The sequence below is a fragment of the Myxine glutinosa genome, chromosome 6 (genome assembly GCF_964187855.1).
Source record: "Myxine glutinosa chromosome 6, kmMyxGlut1.1, whole genome shotgun sequence".
NCBI classification, from domain to species: domain Eukaryota; kingdom Metazoa; phylum Chordata; class Myxini; order Myxiniformes; family Myxinidae; genus Myxine; species Myxine glutinosa.
In genome coordinates, this window is record NC_136266.1 from 45,976,896 (window position 1) to 45,998,270 (window position 21,375).

Consider the following 21,375-nt stretch of genomic DNA (forward strand, 5'->3'; position numbering starts at 1 on the left):
CGCCCTAGCGAATACCAAAGGGTAAATGTATACACACCTACTCAAAGCAATACTGCCTTCCTCCTTCAGACCAGAGTAACTTCCGAACGTTGTGTTTCCCTTTGTAAGTACTAGGGCATGCCCGTACTATATATATGCCCGTACTATATATCTATCTAAAATTATATCCCCCCCCCTCTATTTACATGAAATGGTTTGGTCCATTCGCAACGCCAAAGCGAACGGCGAACGGCTTGCGAGTACAGTGACAATCCCCCCCCCCCCCTCTATTTACATGAAATGGTTTCGTCCATTCGCAACGACCACAGAACCCCCCCCCCCTCTATTTACATGGAATGGTTTGGTCCATTCGCAACGCCGGCACACGCGATCGTTCGCTGCTCTCTGATTGGTTGAATCGTTTTTTGGACATAGCTCGGTAAGTAATTGTCCGATTAATATGAAACCTTGAAAAGGCACATCCTCGGGTCCCCAGCAATATACCTGGCAAGTGAAAAGTATATCGGACCCGTGGTTGTCGAGAAACAGCGGTCACAGACAGACAAACGTACAAACGTACAGACAGAGATTACTGGAATTATAGATAGATGAAAACTCAGTTGAGAGTTGTTTTCAAATGTCGTTTCAGTTTTCTTTATTATTACTCTTCGTTTGTACGAAATGTTTCCAGATTATGGCCTCTTGGAAACCGAGAGTGCAGTATGTTTACGTGCAGTCAGTCATGTGTGTACTCTGGTATGGTGTGTATGTCTGTTTGGTTGTGTGTGTGTGTGTGGGTTTATGTGTGTGTGTTTATGTGTGTGTGTGTGTGTGTATTTGTATGTGTGTGTGTGTGTGTGTGTGTGTGTGTTTGTATGTGTGTGTGTGTGTGTGTGTGTGTGTGTGTATTTGTATGTGTGTGTGTGTGTGTGTGTGTGTGTGTGTTTGTATATGTTGTGTGTGTGTGTGTGTGTGTGTATTTGTGTGTGTGTGTGTGTGTGTGTGTGTTTGTATATGTGTGTGTTTGTATGTGTGTGTGTTTGTATGTGTGTGTGTGTGTGTGTGTGTGTGTGTGTGTGTGTGTGTGTGTGTTTGTATATGTGTGTGTCTGTGTCTGTGTTTGTGTGTGTGTGTTTGTATATGTGTGTTTGTATATGTGTGTGTGTGTGTTTGTATATGTGTGTGTGTGTGTGTGTTTATGTGTGTGTTTGTATATGTGTGTGTGTGTGTCTGTGTGTGTGCGTGTTTGTATGTGTGTGTGTGTGTGTGTGTGTGTGTGTGTGTGTGTGTGTGTGTGCGTGTTTGTATGTGTGTGTGTCTGTGTTTGTGTGTGTGTTTGTATATATTTTGTGTGTGTGTGTGTGTGTGTGTGTGTGTGTGTGTGTGTGTGTGTGTGTGTGTGTGTGTGTGTGTGTGTGTGCACGCGTGCTGACATCCCAAGCACAACCCTTATAAGCTTACTGGATGTTTTGTTATTTTGATAAAGTTTGAATAACTCCATGAACGATGTGTAAAGTTATCATTTACTCCAAAGACAAAAGTAAATCGGTAGTTTCATTTTATTGTGTTAAGGCTTTAATGGATGACACCACCAAGTTGAAAAACAAGTTTTGTGACGCAGATGCCATTCGCGTTCGCAAAGACACGGGATTCAAGTTCTTCACGAACTCTCCTTTCTTCCCTCTCTTATTATGAGGGCTGACAGCATGGCCTAGATGTATGCACATTCGTCTCTAAACCGTCTGGCACGTGGAATAACAAATGTTAATGTCGTCGGTGCCTCTATTATGACGTCATAGTTCGACAAGTGCAAAACTTTATCCGATTAAGATGAAATTTATTGAGCATCATTTAGAGATAAATTGGTGGAGAAAAAAAAAGATGACGTCATCGGTCAAGTGGTTCGGCCGCCATATTTGTTTTCACACAAAAGACTTTAAAACCACTAAAAACACGTCCTGGCGAGGGTCTGCAATATCTGATTGCTCTTTTTTGTTTTCTTGTTTTCTTCTTTTCCTGTTTTCTTCTTTTCATCTTTGTCCGGGCGATATGTCAGCCATCCTTTAAGGTACGAAGCTGAAATTTGGGCACAATAGTGAGAGCACGCGCTTTGGCAAAAACGGTATTTTTTATTTTTTGATTCAACAATTAATTTATTAATTACGTAATTATTATCGATTTATTGAGTACTTATTTATTTTCTTTCCCATCTGGGCAATATATCAGGCACTTTTTGAGCTAGGAAGCTGATATTTGGACACGAGAATGACCAAGTGATTTGGCTGTAAAGGGTATTTTTGATTTATTGATCAATCAATTAATCAATTTTTAAAAATTCGATTAATAAGTTATTTAATTAATTTTCAAAAAGTTACAGCTTTGGATGAAAACTGGTGGTTTCGGTATGATATTAGCCAATTGATTAAGAAATTAATTATTTTACGATTATAATTTGTTTATTTTAATTATGCAATTAATCAATTAATTATTATACACCTCTCCCTTCCATTAGCGTCTCTATGTGCTGCACTGCGGCATCGTCCAGAGCTTAAGTTGCCCCGGAAATGACGTGCGCTGGAGGATATGTTATTTATTTATTTATTTCACATGGGGGCGGTGTACTTTGAATGTATCTGTACTTGTTTTATTTTTTGTGCAGAAAGTCGAGGCTCGTGGAGGAACGAGACTGCTAGAACATAGAATAGATCAGGATCTGATATAACAAAAGGAAAAGGTTAAAGACAGGGGGGCGGGAGGAACACACCATGGACAGTAATGCTTCAGTCACATTTGGCTCGGCGGCCGTAGGGTCTAAAAAATCTACGGCCACTAGCAATTATAGGGCGGCCGCAGTATTTCCACGGTCACACAATGTAGCAGTCACATATGTTTTTATTTTTCGGGTAGCCGCACGGGGTATTTAGAAACTGTGGAGACCGAAAACGTGGGGGTGCCGTACGGTCTTTGATTTGATGTCGCACGGTGACCTTAGGGCGTCCCTGCGGTGGCCATAGAATTTTCAAGGCAGACGCAAGGTAGCCTCAAGGTGCCCGCAAGGCGACTGCAGGGGGGCCCTAAGGCGAACGTGGGGCTAGACGGACGGTAACGAGTGGGTATATATATACCAGTTCTTTTTCATATGTATAACAGCACTTACAGTTGTCATGGCTACGGCTTGTCGAATTGCTACGGCCGACCTAGAAATGAAAAAAGTTATAACTCCGCGCTATAATTCCACGGCGACCCCTACGGCCTGTAAAAGATAGCCATACGCCCTAGGGCCACCCTGAGGCCACCTCAGAAACTCTGCGGCCGCCGCACGTTTCTGTCAATTTAGGGGGGGGGGGTACGGTCGCCGTATCCTAGCCGTAGAGCAAATGTGACTGAGGAGTAAGTAACCAGAGGGACAAAAGAGAGGAAGACTTGGAGAAATCAGGAATGCAGGTAAGAACGAGGCCGTGGAGGACACACACGGGTGGATAAGACGGATACATAAGCAAACTCTCAGGAAGGAAAAACTTAAACCTGGTAGGATGTTGGCTTGGCTTGGGTGGGGGAGGAGGGTGGTGGAGGGGAAGGTGAGGGAGGGGTTATGGTTGGGGTCTACGGGGTTAGAAAAGATTTACGGTCTTGTATGGGTGTTGATCCGAGATGGAGTTGAACACCTGTCTTCAAGACCTGGAGGGAAGAATGAGATTTAAGAGAATGTGGTAGTTGGTTTCCTTCGATTTGTTGTGCGGCACAAGTCTGGAAAGTATTGGAGACTCATTTGGAGCCATTTACATTTTACATAAGCAATTTCAAAAACTCTCTCCAACTCGTTCAAATGTCCCAATATGCTCCCTTCATTCTCCTGACTCATATCAATTGTAAATTCATAAGCACAAGACAATATGATTTAATTTTGCAATTCTCTTTCTTTGTGTTTGTTGCAGCTGAACGACCACACGAGGCATCGACCAGCATCCCAGACATTTGGAAACCATGTCCACGAACGATTTATCCTATCTTCAGCAAATGGCTCTGGAAAAGTACACATCCTTTAATCCTGTGCAGAACACATGGGATGCTGTCACACTGGCAGTGTTTGTCATCTTTGTGGGTATGTCAATGGATATGATCATTGAATCAAGAAAATCCCATGTTTTATGCAATACTGCTGATAAATCAAATGAAAGTTGAGCAGATGCTTTAGGCCCATTTGTTGTTCAAAAAATTAAGAAAGCATTGTAGGAACATAATTGTTTGGAAGGTAATACGTTGGTTTGGAAAAGTTATTTACTGAAAACGAGATGAGAAAAGGCAGGTTAACTTCGGTCAGGATTATGGACAACAACCCAAGGGGGAGTTTGAAGCTTTCTCGCTCGGCAGGTAACATCCATTAATGATATTATTAGTGACATTCTTATATAGACACTCTTTAAATCCAGTCGATCAGCCAACTCGTAATTCATCAAGCTGGCAATTTTTTTTTTCAAAATGGCCACCAAAATTGCTAAAATGTGCCACAAACTTTTTTATATTGAATTTAGGATGTACGATAGTATCAATGCAAAATCAAAGAACTATTTATTAGTTATTATCGATAACAGGTATAGTTAAAATTTTAGAATTCACCTAATTTAAGATTATTTGAAAATTTTAACGACCTCTTATGGATAATATGCAGTTCTGTGATTTTGAATTGATACTATCGTACTACCGTACCCCGGTTTAGAATAGGTACACCGTATCCCTGCGCATCGTAAGAGGCGACCAAGGGTTGGCGTCAGGAAGGGCATCCGGCCATAAAAACATTGCCTCAAACAAGGAACCATGATTGTCATGGGGCCCGCAAGGCTAACCCCCGCTCTAGCGGGGAAAAGTTGCCTCAAAACGATCATTCATTGTACATCCTAAATTCGATATTAAAAAGTTTGTGGCACATTTTAACAATTTTGGAGGCCATTTTGAAAACGATGGCCGCCATGTTGAATTTCTAGTTGACTAATCGAGTGGTTGTACATAGTATTTAGTACAGAACGTCACTGCCTGGTTCCATGCGTGTATCACAATGTGATCGGTTTTTCGTGTTTGCTGCCTATATCAAGGCCAAGCCACAAGGTAATAATACACATTGGTTTGGAAAAAAATGTTTGCTGTAAACGAGATGAGAAAAAGACAGTTTTTAGCTTAGGTCAACTGACCATTTGTAGCTCAACTGGACTTTAGTCTGGTGAGCTTATGCGATCGAGCTGTGGTCGTAGTTATGTCAGTAAATCAGTGAGTGAGTCTATAAACACTTCAGTCATTATCGCTAGAACCAAACACACGATTTTGATGAAACTTTGCCACAAACTTCATGTGTGATGCCTAACGAAGGTGAATTGACCGCATCAAAATCTGCGCTCATTAAGGGAGTATACAGTGGCTGGGGGTTAACCCCCCAAAATTGGTATTTGCTCTCTTCCCGAAACTACGCACACAATTTTGATGAAACTTGACCACGGCCTTCATCACCCGTGATGTACCAAACTTTATTCCCGGCATTAAAAATATCAGACTCTGGGGTGTTGTGGGGGGGGTTTGAGTGACTGTTGCTCCTGATCCAGATGAGCTTCAGGACCCGTGGTCCTATTTTTACTGTAGGTGCTGGCACACGGTACCATTTGGTCGCGTGAAGGTGATTTCAAATTTGGAGTCGTGAACTAAAAAAGTTTGGGACCACTGCACTAGATGTACATTTGTGCATTGCAGAGGAATATCCAGAATTTTGAAGGCAAGAGGTGGGTGAACGTGTCCCATAAAAAATATATAGCCAGAATGGTTAAGTGCACTGTACTTATGAGACATTTCCGCCCATAATCACTGAAATAAATAATCATCAGACTAAAGTGTAAATTTGGAGATTGATTGGGGAGGGTCGTGAATTGGTCCAAACTCGACATGTAACTTTCTCAACTTCCCCCCCCCCCCCTCCCTCCAAACCCCCTCCCAATCGCAACGGTCTGTGCACTGCATCATAATTGGATCTTTTTGTATTCTTGGCAATATATACATGCTTTTCCTCCATGAAATTTATATAATAACTAGTAAAAAGCCGTCAAAATGACGGGTTGCAACAGTTTTTTTTTATGGTGCAGCCTCGTGAGCGTGCCAATGTCTGAAGCCTCGGCCTAATGTCAGGTTTGCTCATATCTTTTTTATTTAATAGACATCCTATGGACGTAAATGAACACTCGTTTCACTGTGCGCGCGTTACACATCATGTGCAGCAAATTTCACCTCCCTGCGCCTTGTATTTATTGTTATTTTGAAAAACGCTTTTGTACACCGCCCTTGAGGCTCAGTTTGCAAACCACTGTCTACAATTCCAATAGAAGAGACATAATTACTCTTTTATGGAAAAATGTTTTTCGAGTTAGTTTTATCCTCAAAAATAGACCATAGTGAACACACATTCGTGTTAAAAGATTGGCCTCTAAATCCTAGCCTTATGAAGGGGGACAGACATCTGTTCAAACATACAAACTGACATTGTGTTTTACATGGTGGATGACAAGAAAATTTGATAATATAAGCAAACACAAAATATGCTTAAAAGACTTTCATAGTTTTTTTTTCTCGGGTAATGCATATATAATGCTCGTGTAGTATGTTTACACATTGCAAGCAATAACAAACCGTGCTTCAGACATAGGCACATAATAAATAGAAGCTTTCTGATTATAGGCAAGCATCACCGACCTCCTGGTAGATATCGATTGAGTTTTATTTTTCAATTTTTTTCATGGACGCGTTTATGGGTTGTTTTTTTTTTTTTTTTGTATACAAGATCGAGGCTCGTGAAAGAGCTAACATTAATCACACAAAAAGACAAACCGACACACAAAACACAAAAAACAAGGGGAGCGGCAGACAAGATGGGGAGAGAGGGGGAAGGACACAAAAGAGAGGGGGAAGAGGGGGAAGGACACAAACACAACATTTGAGAGCAGGGACATCGGGAGGACTTGGGGGGAGGTGGGAGAGGAATAAAACATATGAACACTGCAAGGACTCTGGGGTGAATTACCGGGGGTAGAAAAGATCAAGGTTTTCGATGGGGGAAGATAAGAGATGGTGGTGAACAACTGTTTTAAAGACCTGGAGGGAGGAGTGGGATTGAAGGGAGTGGGGGAGTTTGTTCCAGATGCGGGAGAAAAGGGGAATGAAAGAGTGAAGGTGAGCAGAGAGCCTAGACTTTGGCAGTTTAACCATAAGAGGGTTGGCCTGAGTGAAATGCCAGACTCGTCGACGCTGAGGAGGCTCTCTGAGAATGGTCAGAGAGATGTCCACTTTGACAAGCACATGATCAGATGAGCCGATTGGAGCAGAAGAAGAGCAGCAGACATTTTCAGGGAAGTTTGTCATAACCAAATCCAGAAGAGAAGATGCTCCGTTGACTGAGATCCGGGTCGGGAAATTGACAGATTGTGTCAGTCCCAGTGAGTCGCAGAAGTCCTTTGCTGAGGTGCCATGACTGGTGAGAGAGGAACCCACACCCAGCCAACTGGCATGGTGACAATTGAAATCACCACATATGAGGAAGAGAGAGTTGGGATGGGTAGATAGAAGTTGGTCCATATTATCAGACAGTGAGATGTAGATGGAGTCATCGCTGTTTGGTGGACGGTACAACACACATATGAACAAAAGGTGGGAGCGAAGGGGAAGCCATAGCCAAAGGTATTCCTGGGGGTGAGGTGGAGAGAGGGCAGTGGAGGGCGAGTGAGGAAGAGAGTTTTTTATAAAGATAGCAACCCCACCTCCAGGACGAGGCCAATGCACAATGCACGAGGGTTGTTTTTTTTTACTTCAAATTTTTCATTTACTGATGCTTTCCGACGGTTCTATGGATTTTCCTGGTGCATTGGCTTTAATATCCGTCGCCACACCAAATTTCAGCTTTCTATGACACCAGGAAGGTACCGAACATTAATATCAGTCAGTGAGTGAGTCAGTGGTTAGAATGAGCTTTATGTATAAGATACTAGTAATCGGCATCGACAAGCATCCTTGACTATATTGTGGAACATCAGCCGAAGCTCTCACTTTTTCACTTTTATTCATTTTAAAATTAGTTTTTTTCTCTGCAACCACTTGAGCAATTGATACTAAACTTTCAACAAATGCGCCTCCCCATGGATATGTTTTTAAGACAAGGTTATGTGATGATTGGTGGAAATGCGGCCACCGTTCCAAAAAATCCGTTTTCTGCAGGCATGAGTTGCAGGGTGTTTCACCTACCAGGAATGGAGGTTTGTGTGCAGCCTGTGGCTGCTGGTTGCATCATTCTCTCAGGGCACTGCTGCCACTGTTGCAATGCCTCTCTATAACCAGTCATGTTGTACTCATTTTGCTGAATCGACTCACCTGGTATTAATTCAATAATATGAAAGGGGCTCAAACTCAGGATCTTATAAAATCTCAAGCAAGCCATCTTAACCGTGAAGCCAACACCAGACTTTATACTAGGAATAAACGGCCTCGACCACACTTCACTTGGCCCCAGCTGAATAATGTTTCAGAATATAAATTCCCTAACACAAGCAACATTGCTGCTTGTTGTCACGATAGAAGTTGAGTCTGCTTTAAACTGTAAATATTTTGTTCTCCTTCATCTCCTCTGATCCATGACATTTGTTTCATGATTATGCTATATCTTCAAGTTATAACAGTGGTGACACCAGGCTTCTCATCCTTAGAACAGGCCACAACTCCCCAGTGAAGGTCTCAGCTCGACCATTTTGAGTGCTGGGAGTTTCCGCATTTTAAGGCAGGAGATGCAGAGTAAAAGTTTACTCTAACTCATGCAAACAGCAGTTTGTATTTTATAGTTGACATATCTATATATAATTTGTCAGCATTTGTCATATCTATATAATTGACATCACAGTGGTGGCAACTGATTGACAAGAAAATAAATGTATTTGATTCAGAAATATGAATTAAACTAACCCATAATCGATTACCGGTGGTGTTTGTTTGCAGGAACTGTGCTCCTTCTGATTATTTTGCCCATGTGCTTGAGAGGCTGCTGCTGCTGCTGTTGCTGTAAAAAGTCTCACAAGGTAGGCAAAGCATTTACGTGAATATAGAGATAACCAAATGTGTATATACTTTTCCTTTTTGGAATTATTACTATTTTTTAATGGGATATTGCCGGCCACAAAACCAGAAGGCCACTCGAGGTGGGGGCTACACAAGGAAAACAAAAGCAGAACAACCAGATATGTTACCCCCCCCCCCCCCCCCCCCCCCCACAGAGAATTGTATGTGTACCCCGAGCTTGGAGTAAGCTAAAAAAATATATTTGTGTATATATATATATATATATAAATATATATATATATATGTATATGTACGTATATACAGCAATACCCCGTTTTACACCATTTCGACCTACGTCAAATCCGACTTTATGCCACTCATCTAGAGTAAATTTCAGTTCAGCGAACGTCATTATGTGCGACTTTACGTCACTCCTACATCATAATAGGAGGACGTGAAAAAAATTAATTTTTCCTTAAAAATATATTTAAAATAAATAGAATAGTACATAAAAATTAACAATAAAAGAAGCTAAAAAAACAAGTTAAAATACAATAAAAAGCACATTAAAAATATTTTAAAATGTAAGTACAGTATACGTACGCGTAGCTGCTGGTTCTCATTCAAAACAAAGGCGACGCCATATGCATTTTGTCCTGTGCTGTGGTCGCGTGCTTGCTTTGCCTTCCGCTGTTATTTTTGTGATTATTCCTTTACTGTGTCTGTGTTAGCCATGGGTCCTAAGAAGGATAGTGCTGGTGTTTCCAAGCGTAATGTAGTTACGATGGAAGATAAGTTAAATCTGATTAAAAGGTATGAAAAAGGTGAAAAAGTGTCGGTGATAGCGCATGACTTAGGGCTGCCACGGTCGACGGTATCGATCATCATTCATGATAGGGAACGTATTCTCGCATATGTCACTGAAAAAGCGCTTTTCATTTTCCGAAGCTACGTCTTCATTTTAAGGCATTTTTAAGGCATTATGCCCGGTTTACGTCAAAAACCGAGTTACGTCACGGCTTATGGAACCAATTAATGACGTAGGCCGGGGTATTGCTGTATATATATATATATATATATATACATACATACATACTTGCGTATATATTGTTACGGTTTTGGAATAAAGGATAATCCCCCTCGTAGGTAGACGCACCACAACATGAAGCCTCGCGATAGTTTAGTTATTTCTTCGTGAATGTAAGCGTAGTCCTTTCCTGTGTTAGTTTTGCGTTGAGCAGGCCCATGAGTAGGGTGGTCTTTTGGCGCAAGCATGCCACGTGGCAGGCCTGAACAAGTCTGGTGAGGCCGAAGGGAGGCTCTGCAGGGGGGGGGGTGGCCGGTAAGCATGAGCCACCAATCAGAGCTCGAGGGGAGTGGCTAACCACGGCCACGGGAGGTGGGGCTTGGAACATTCGAGTAAGGCCGGGGCGGAGCCATAAAACCCTGCTCCGAGCCCCCCCACCTCAGATGACTTGCGCGTCAGTTCAGTTGAGTCGGAACCCCTGTGAGAGTGAGTGGAGTTGAGTTGAGCTTGAGAACGCGCCGCAGAACGAGTGCATTGAATTGTTGGTTATCGTGATTGTACACGAACTTGCCCCGTGCCCTGTGCCCTGCACTGTATTAATCGTGCGCTTGAGAGGACGACCCGTGCCGGGCCACAGACGCGCGATCTCCTCCTGCCTGCCTTCGCCTGCATATGTGCCGTGACCGCCAGAGAGCCACGCCGGGCGAGCTGCCCCGGAGCGACCGACGGCAAAGCGCGTTTGGTGCGCGGACTTCTTCTTTTCTTCTCCCCGTGTACGTGATTGGGTCCTGTGTCTGGGGATAAGTTAAGATTGATTAAGCTTCTGCTCTGTGTCCCCTTTCCTTCTGTGAATCATTGTACATAAATAATAAATGGCGTTATTCCTCTTATTTGACCGTTCCCGTCCCTTCCATTGATTGGCCTCGCATGGTACGACTAGAACCGCTCGAATCGGGTTCCATAAAAGTAACGGCACGAGTCACGTGATACGCATACCGCTCGGGCGTACTCGATTAAGCGTGCCTTGTGTGGGGTTTGGTCCCCGCTTTCGTAGCAGGGTGGGTTAAAGGTACGTGCGATGTTGACCCGATACCCTTTTTCACGCTTGCTCCGGAAGTGGTGATTCGGCCTCGTGGACGCGAAGACCCGGGGGGGTGGGGGGGGGAAAGGGGTTTAATACCCCCTTTGTAACGGGAACGGGCTTCGGGCGATCCGCAACAACATATATATATATATATATATATATATATATATATATATATATATATATATATATTTATATATGTACATATATAGTGAGATAATATAACCAGGCAAGATAATAGAAAGGTACATATTTGTCGCTTTCTAGTCCCGAGGTATGAAAAAGTTAAAAACTACAATCAGAAAAAGTATTTGAAAGCTGCAAGTACAAATTTGTACCTTTCCAATACCTTTTGTTCTGCAGACTATTCAAGTTGATGAATTTATAGCTTTCTCTTCGCATCACCTGTATGATATGATCAACTGAAAATCAACTGAAAAGAATAATATTTAAATTAATAACAATTCAAACTTCCCAAAAACACTGGTAAAAATGGTGTTTTCCCATTGGTAAAATAAAATAAAGTCGAAAGCATCTGAAAATGCAAAGTCAGTTTGTGTAATCCACTTCTTCCATATGCTAATCATAATGAAAAAAACGTTTTTAAAAATTGACCGTTTTAGGTGACCTTGACCTCTTGCCCTCAAAAGCAATTGGCTTCAGTGACTCAATATGCAAACCCTGTTTAAATGCTCAAAATCAATCAGATTAAAATTGACAAATTTATACAACTTTGACCTTTGACCATTTAAATTTAAAAACAAATCCATAGGCTTCTTACTTTTGATTGGTGAACCAATTCAGTGACCCAATATACAAATTATTAAAATTTCAGGTCAATCGGGTGAAAATTGTCGATTTTATGTAACCATGACCTTTGACCTTTTGATCTAAAAAAAAATCGGCTTTTAACTTTTAATTGGTGAATCAATATGCAAATTCTTAAAATATCAGATCAATTGGATGAAAATTGATGATTTTATATGCCAATGACTTTAGACCAAATTATTAGTCTTCTCCACATTCTCATAATGAAGCATTGTTTAAAATTTCATCAAAAAAGCTCAAATTGTAAAAAAAAGTTACAGCCCAGACAGATGGGCAATGCACAGAAGTGTTTGCAAAGCCCCGTCCCTCGCGCAGAGCCATTGGGTAACTAGAACGGCACTCGGAAGAGCGCATTGTCTCACCTCGTGTGCTCATTCTGAACAAAAATACCATGGTTAACTGTACACACTACTATTATGACCCAATGCTTTATGACCCATATACCCGTATGCATGCCGCACCGTATTATGTCACATACATTGCCATTATCCGTAACTTTACTGATTATTCCTTCCTTCCTTCCATTCAAGTGCTGCTTCATCAGGATGAAGATTACCACACTTAGAGGATATTTAACAATCACTTTTGTTCACATTGAGGCTAAATTGAATGAATTAAGAGGAAACAATAACGACTTGTCCCAGGTTTGCTTTAAATCCATTCAGCTGTTCTCAAGTTATCACATTTTTACCTGACATGACCTCTGACCTTTGACCTCTTGGCCCCAAAATTTAATAAGTTAATGTTTGCATCATGATACATACACGACCGGTCAAAAGTTTTAGAACACCTCAATTTTTCCAGTTTTTATTGAAATTTACGCAGTTTAATGTCTCAATGTACTCTGAGATTAAGCATAGAACAAATAAACAATTGGAGATAAAAAATAAATCATCGAATCATTTTGTTTAACAAAATTTAATTTAAATTTTTGACTCACCAAAGGAGCCACCTTTTGCAGATATAACCGCCGAACACACTCGGGGCATTCTTACTACAATGGAAATCAAATATTGTTCGGGAAGTTCTTCCCAACACTGTTGCAGAAGTTCCCACAAATGTGTTGCACTTGTCGGTTGCTTTGCTTTCACCCTTCTGTCCATTTCATCCCAAACCAGCTCTATGGGGTTTAACTCTGGAGACTGTGCTGGCCATTCCATGATTTGAAGCCTACCATCTTGTTCTTTTCCTCGAAGGTAGTTTTGACATAGCCTGGAGGTGTGTTTAGGGTCATTATCTTGCTGTAGGATGAACCCCTGACCGACTAGGCATATACCAGAGGGTATTGCATGGCGCTGCAAAATGCTGTGGTAGCCCTTTTGGTTCAGAATGCCAGTCACTATGTGCAAGACGCCGACTCTGGATCCAGCAAAAGAGCCCCAGACAAGCACGCTTCCTCCTCCATGTTTGACAGTTGGTGTGACACACTGAGGAACCATCCTTTCGCCTATTCGACGGCGTACAAAAACCCTGCGTGATGAACCAAAGATTTGAGTTCCCCAAGGCAGTGTTCTGGGCCCTGTGCTTTTTCTGGTCTTCATCAATGATCTCTCTGACTCTCTTGAAAATCCTCTCTATCTCTTTGCTGATGACTCTACTCTCTGTCGCTCCATTCCTCATCCCTCAGATTGGCAGTCTGCAGCCTCTTCACTCTCTACAGACCTGGACAAAATCACAGACTGGGCAAACAAGTGGAACATGTCTTTCAATCCTGACAAATCTCACACTCTTACGATGTCTCTCCGAAAAGACCGACTGGACAACCCTCCCATCCACTTTCTGAATAATCCTCTCCAAGAAGTTCTGTCACTCAAGCTTTTGGGTCTCACTATCTGCCATGATCTTTCCTGGGAAAACCACATTTCAAATCTGGCCTCCAAAGCCAGTCGCCGACTGGGCATCCTCCGTCGTGCGAAGTCCTTCCTTGGCACACCTGAGCTCCTCACCACATACAAGGCTTTCATCCGCAGCTCAATGGAATACTGCTCTCCCCTCTGGGCTGGTGCTCCTGCCTCACACCGAGCTCGTCTTCACGGTTGAAACCAAAGCGTTCAGGATCATTGGAATCTCCCGCGATAAGCTAACTCCGAGGGCCTTTCACTCACTCACCGCAGGCAGGTTGGTGGTCTTTCCGTCTTCTACCGACTCCTCTCTGGCCTTGCCCCCCCCCCCCCCAGCTCTCTCTGGGCTCTGTCCCCCAAATATTCCTGCAGGTCGCACAAGATCTGCCTGCAACCCTCTTATGGTTAAACTGCCAAAATCAAGACTCTCTGCTCACCTTCACTCCTTCATTCCTCTTTTCTCCCGCCTCTGGAACAAGCTCCCTCACTCTCTTCAATCCCTCTCCTCCCTCCAGGTCTTTAAAACAGCTGTTCACCACCATCTCTTATCTTCCCCCATCCAAAACCTTGATCTTTTCTACCCCCGCTAATTTCACCCCAAATCCACTTTTTTGAAATACCAACTTCTGTCCTGGAAGTCCTTGGTATCCTTGTGTTTTATACTTCTCCCACCCCCCCGCCCCCACCTCCCTTCCCACGCCTCCTCCCCCTAAGCCCTATCCCTCCAGAACATCTCCCTGCTCTCAAATGTTGTGTTTGTGTGCTTCCCCTTCTCTCCCCATCTTGTCCTTCCGCTCCCTCGAGTTTCCTCCAGTTTCCAATATACTACTTCCTGCAGTGCAATATTGTCCAAATAATGCTTCAGAGGGTGTAATAACAGTCTGTTCCAATACTGCTTTTATACAGACAGGGGGTTTCTAATCAAGTAATCAGCAGAGGTTGGGACACCTGTAGGAATTGTTTGCATCAACTTTCAAGGCTTAATTTACTTACATTGCTGCGGAACAGCTGTGAGTTGTTAACCCATTACTTGTTCCCTGAAGAAGGCCTTTTTTTACGACATAACTGTGCAATTTGCATTATTTTCCAGTTTTTGCGAAACTAAACTTTTTTTTAAACCTCGAGCAGTTTACTGCTTACCTTTGTACAATTTCAGGTTATTCACTTGACTTGAATTGCTTAAATTTCAATAAAAACTGGAAAAATTCAGGTGTTATAAAACTTTTGACCGGTAGTGTACCTGTACCAAGTTTTAAGTGAAATCCCTTCAGCTGTTCACAAGTTATCACATTCTTACCTGACATGACCTTTGACCATTGACCTCAGGACCCCAACATCTAATCAGTTAATCTTTACATCATTATATTTATGTTCACCAAGTTTGAATTACATCACTTCAGCCATTCTCAAGTTAGACCTATAACAGAATTTGACCTTTGACCTTTGAACTTTGCCCCTAAAATATAATCAGTTAATCTTTACATCATTATACATACCTCTACCAAGTTTGAATTAGATTACTTCAGCCGTTCTCAAGTTAGACCTATGATAGACTTTGACCTTTGACCTTTGACCTCTTGACCCCAAAATATAATCAGTTCATCTTTCCATCATTCTACATGTGTACCAAATTTGGTCAGAATCCCATCACTGGTTCACAAGTTATCATGGTAACAGGGTTTTTACCTAACATGAACTCTGACTTTTGGCCTTTGAGCACATGACCCCAAAATCTAATCAGTTCATCTTTACCTCATTATACATACCTGCACCAAGTTTGACTAAGATCCCTTCAACCATTCTCAAGTTATCGTGGTAACGAAAACCTATCACGGACGGACAGATGGACAGACAGCCGGACGGACAACCTGAAAACATGCCTCCGGCAACTCTGTCGGCAGAGGCATAAACAATTCAAACTACATTATCCATGGCTGGTCTATCATATGGATAAAGTTTCACATTGATCTGTTAAGCAGTTCTGGAGGAACAATTTTTTCCTTTTTTATTTTCAATCTGATATGGCCACTGGACCACGTGACCGATTGTCATAAATTTAATTCTTCACTTACTTCAGTCATAGATCAAATACAGGGTATCAAAAGTAGCACCCGATTTCTGTTTATATTGTTGTGGATATGAGAATTGTGTTTTTTTAAATTGTTTTATTGTGGACCCTCCTTCCTCCAGTTGTTGTGTATAAAGGTCAAAGGGCGTCCCGTAGTTAGGCCATATACAATCACGTTTAGCCAATCATAGATTCCCTGCTTGTTGGTAGTTATTTCCTTATTCTGTGTATTAGGCTAAGGCTTTGTCTTCCATTAATTGACACTCCATTGCACCGAATTCAAATAGATAGATCCCCTTTTATTCCCAAAGCCCCATTCCCAAAGCCTCGATTGCCAACTGCATTCGCCGCAGCTGCTGGGCGGTTTTCACCGCGACTCCATTAGCCACGAGGTGGGCTCTGAGAAGAAGGGGGAGGAGCCGCCGAATCCAGGGCGTGGCCCGCCGATCGTCATCAAGGGTGGAGCCAGAGAGCCCGTGCCCACCAATCAGGGCCGAGGCGACCTCACCAATGGGCGTGTCCTGGAGGCCGGCGGCTTGATTGCCCGAGGGCGATATAAGCGCGCGCGGAAGCCTAGGAGTTGAGGAAGGAGTCGAAGGTGGTTGCGTTTGAGCAAGGAGTCGAAGGTGGTTGCGTTTGAAAGAAGAGTCCAGACGAGCTTGGTAAAGGCAGAGGAAGGGATCCCCACGGAGAGTTGCGCCCGTTAAGAAGTTGGCTCCACAAGCAGTTTTGGCTCCACCAGCAGCGTTGACTCCACCAGGCAGCTTCGACCCGTTACCCAGCGGGAGCCAGATTGGGGTGGCATCGGTGGCCGTCGAGGTCCAGCCCGACGTCCCGTGCGGGATCAAGCCCGAACCATCTGCCCCAGCTGAACCTTCCCATTCCTCCTTCCAATCATTCCTGCATGCAAATTCCCCATTCGTGTGAGTCCGTCTTTGTTTGTTCTGTCTTGGGGTATAAGTTAAACCTGTGTAGATAAGCTAGCATTTCACTGTGTCTCCTTGATTCCTTCTGTCATTATTTTATGATCTTTCCTTCTTCCTTGGTTTCTTTTGGTCCTGTAAATAGTAATAAATAATAGTCGTAGTTCAAACCTCTTTGCCTTCGTCTTCCTCTTCTTCACATCCGTGTCATTATCTTTTCCCTCATTGAATATCTGTGGCACGATTTGGCCAACGTTTCAGGATCGGGTCTAGTCTTGGTAAACGGCTCACGCCGTGGTTCGCTTCGCTCGGCACAACATCCATTACGCTGCGGCCGTGAGCGGGGGGGTGTTCCTTCGCGTACCGGGAAGCGCTGGTATTTAGGTCATAGGACTTGTGGGCCTAAAACCCTATCCAGTGCCGACCGGGCGTGGCGTCATACCCCCGGGACCACGTCGGTCAGTAACAGACGAGGGGCTTAATCCCCCCTCGAAGGGGAACCATAGGCCGACGTCGGGTACCGTAACAATATATATATATATATATATTTCTGTCAGTTGATTGTTTGTTTGCCATTTGTATTGCAGTGTACAAGAAGGTATAAATAAATGAATGACATGTTTATCTAACCATTTATTCGGGGGAAAATTATTACGGGGGAAACCCTTAGCTACATTCGTTGCCGTTTTCGGACGACCGGACTTCTTTGCAGTTGCTACCGACCCTGTTGCTTCAAATTTCTCAACAATCAATCATATGTTTCTTCCCTGGGGTGGGTTTAATATCGAATTCCTGTGCCAAACGGCGTGCCGCCATCGTTGGTTGTTCATTACATTTGTAGTAATGTTTCACGGCCGCAATGCGTTGATTCATTGAAAGGTAATTCATGGTTCAATTTGGTACAACTTCAGTAACTTTCCAAACTCTCAGCAATAACCTGCAAAACAAACAAACAAAAATAAATAAATTAAGAAAATTAATAATCTGCAAGACGATTATTAACAACATGACATCTCAAAAAGAATCTGACAGCCGAAAAAACAGAAATCGGCCGCTACTTTTGACTCACCCTGTATATGAATTTTCAGATAAGGATTTTATTTTGATTCAACCAATTATGGCTGGAATACCACTTCACCGACATCACCCTATATATCCCATGGGGACTTTATGACATCTGCCAAGTTTCAATTTTTTTCCTTCAATCCAACATGGTTGCCATGCCACGTGATCCTAGATGTCAGAGTTATCAATAAATATTCTCCATCGAGTGGACAAATGGTTGCAGAGAAAAAAAAAATAAAGTGGAAATATAGACATTGACACACACACCGGCGATACAATTGTCTCGCTACTCTATCGAGGCAAGACCAACTATTGAGTTCAAGGAACACCTTACCCTGCGCAGTCTTCAGAAGAAAAGAAAAAAGACATGGGCCGGGCCTGCAAAGAGCAAATTGTGATGTAAAATGCTGTAATATTCTGTCTAAATACTGCTAAACTAAAGGTTTTTGAAAGTGAAAAGTAGGGGATTTGTGTTCTACAGTGTTTAAGTGGTGGTGGTTCATGTGCAGCCACCCGGATGCTGGTTGCATCATTTTTCTGTGGGCACGTCTGCCGCTGATGCAGTGCCTCTATAACTATACACAAAGAATTAAGTTAAGCACCCCTACACAACGAATTAAGGTAAGCACCCCCTAATATATATTCTTTGTGTATATGTATACATTGGCATATATTCTAAGGTATGTGAGATCAAATAATGATTGGTATGACATTAGCAATTATCCATTGATGAAATTGAGTGATCAAAGTGAAAAAAAGTGATTGGTTGAGTCAGTGATCCGATCACGTGGGTCCTACACACGTTATTGACGCAAAGATCGCTAGAGGTCTTCTCAGAACAATGACTGTACGTTAGAAAACATAAACGTCATCCACACTGTCCGTGATGGACCTATAGCTCCATACTTAAATTGAGGTGAAAATATGCCTAAAATTCCCAAAAAATTTCACCTTAAATTATTCAGAATAAAATATTGAAAACGGCATGATTGTTATGTTTTTATGTGACCATAATATCACTTCTCCAGAAAATATAGCAATATCATGGGTATATTACACTGTTTTGACGACAACAAACTTGTAATGTGTGAGGTTGTAAAAAAACGGGGGGGGGTGCTAAACTTAATTCTTTGTGTATAGTTATCTGGTACTCATTTTGCCGACCTCGGAAGGATGACAGGCTGTCAACCCCACCTGGCGTTAATTCAATGGGATTCGAACTCAGGACCTTAGGCTCCCAAGCCCGCCACCCTAACCATGAGGCCAACACGTAAAATTGTTACAGGTTATGGAAGAAAAAAAAATTTGAGACATAGAGCTTTGAACTCAGGACCCTTTTGCACTTTTAACCCAACCACATCTGCGAAGCTAACACAAGGATTTGAAATCAATGATAGCAAAAGCATCATTAATGTTTATATTGTTTTTCATTTCTTTTTACTTGCAGCGTACCAAAGCTGGTGTTGACAACTACAATTTCGACCTGTAAATCTTCGCACAAGAAATGTGCATTTTCACTTGGTGGAGGTCCATGGCTGTTATCACTACACTGTCCTGAATATATATACATTATGTTGTGAGGAGTCGCTGTGTCGTGATAAACTCATTGTATTCACAAAAAGTTTCTGTTCAACGATTTGTCTCTGACTAGCAGAGTACCCTAACCCTATGGACGACCTTGTTCAAAGCATGCAACACGTTCTTGTGACATATAATCTTTACCTGGGCAGTGTATAGGCAATTAACTGACCCCTCAATTGCCCCCAAAAATAAATTTTTAAAAGCTTGGGTTGTGTGCATGAAGCAAAAAAATGCCTACTGCTTAATTCAAAACACCACACTGATCTGGAAAACGTGGGGACAGGAATACTGTACTGTAAATGGTGGAACTTGTAGTACCCTCTCCCACCTGGAGGTGGTGCTAAACGATACACATTTACATAGAGAATTGGCATCCCCCTTTGCACTTGCAAAGATAAAAACAACGCTATTACACTAACTGGGATCATGCTGATCCTACATAGCAAGTCTGGATGTAATCAGGCCAGAACTGTAGGAGTAGCATGACAAACAAACATCACACACACAAACACTGGTCTGTGAATTATAGTAAACACTTTCTTTAGAAAGCGGCTTGTTGCATCCATCAACAATGGTCGTTTGAGGTCTAAGTTTACAGAATAAGCAAAGAACCAGTTCTTATGGAGTTATGTTAATTCACCCACATTTGGGGTATTTCAGAACATGTGATGCCCCCATGTCATACATATTTAGAGAATTGGGTCATCCCACCACCCTGAACTGGGAGCTATGGTTTTTTTTTGTCAATCTATATAAAACCTTCTAATACACATCCCTTGCACAACCACGTTTTCTTGTTCCATCAACCAAGTAAACATTGATTTATATTTGGAATATCTTGATGAGGTTAAAATTTTATTTGTTTTAAGATGTACTCATACTATTCTATAAATGTTTGATAAAGCTTTACTATAAGTATATGCATATCACAGTGAACAGTTCTTATTTATTAAAACACCTCTGAAAATTGTCGTCATTGCCTGCTTTATCTCCATGTACCAGGTGCAACCCTCCACAAAAATGAGTCACAAGTGTCCATGAAGATAATATGTACAAATCCTGGCAGAACGGACACCCCCATCCCACATATATTCTACGCATTCCTTTTCCATCCCCCCCTCATCTTCTACCACTCCTTTTGCCTTTACACCCCCACAATGATAAGTGCATTTGCCTCAACACCTCGACCCTTGACACAATCGAATATCGACTGTAATGTGGGGTTTTTTAAACAGTATTTAAGGCCTGTAGTTAAGCTGCCACACAGATGAATACCTGAGACAACAAAGGGCCATTATATGAGAAAAACAGCGAGTTTTGGAGGAAGTGATGTCACTTCCTGGGGCACTCTGGGTACTAGCAATGTCACGACAATGGCGCCATTTTTCTCAGCACTCAATGGGGGCAGTTCCTTAAGAAGGATATCCTCCTCATGCGGATTGTCTTTGTTCTAATCCTTTTAAACATTAAAAGTGGACCATAAGTCAGTCATTATGTGAAATAAGCCCAAAAAGTACCCTATTTGGATAACGCAAATCAAATAATCCAGGTGGTGAAAGTGATTGTAATCAGGATGTCCTTCAGAAACAAGTACCAATTGAGTTAATCTAGATAAGATTGGTGTTTTGTACCTTCCTACAAAAAAAAAAATTTTTTGTCTGACAAATGCAACTGAATGAAAGTAATGTGGCTGATGAATGGTAACGAATGAAATTCCAATCACATGAATACCACCAGTATACCCAACATCCAAATGTTGATGGCAAGAGCAACTTTTGATTGATCCAATCAGAAAACTAGTACGGCACTCGGTAGAGCATACTGCACCTCACCTCCGCCATGCTGAAAAGTTGACGTTTTGTATCCCATCGATAAGGTTGGAATCCAGATATGACCCGAACCAAAAT

General features: G+C 42.2%; 1 long non-coding RNA gene across 1 annotated transcript; it reads left to right on the top strand.

The window, feature by feature from the left end:
* Positions 1 to 8: 8 nt before the first annotated feature.
* LOC144892598 (uncharacterized) lies at positions 9 to 20,440 on the top strand. The gene is made up of 4 exons (XR_013623791.1): positions 9 to 103; positions 3,915 to 4,081; positions 8,992 to 9,071; positions 19,335 to 20,440. It is a non-coding gene; the product is annotated as an uncharacterized LOC144892598 (long non-coding RNA).
* Positions 20,441 to 21,375: the final 935 nt, after the last annotated feature.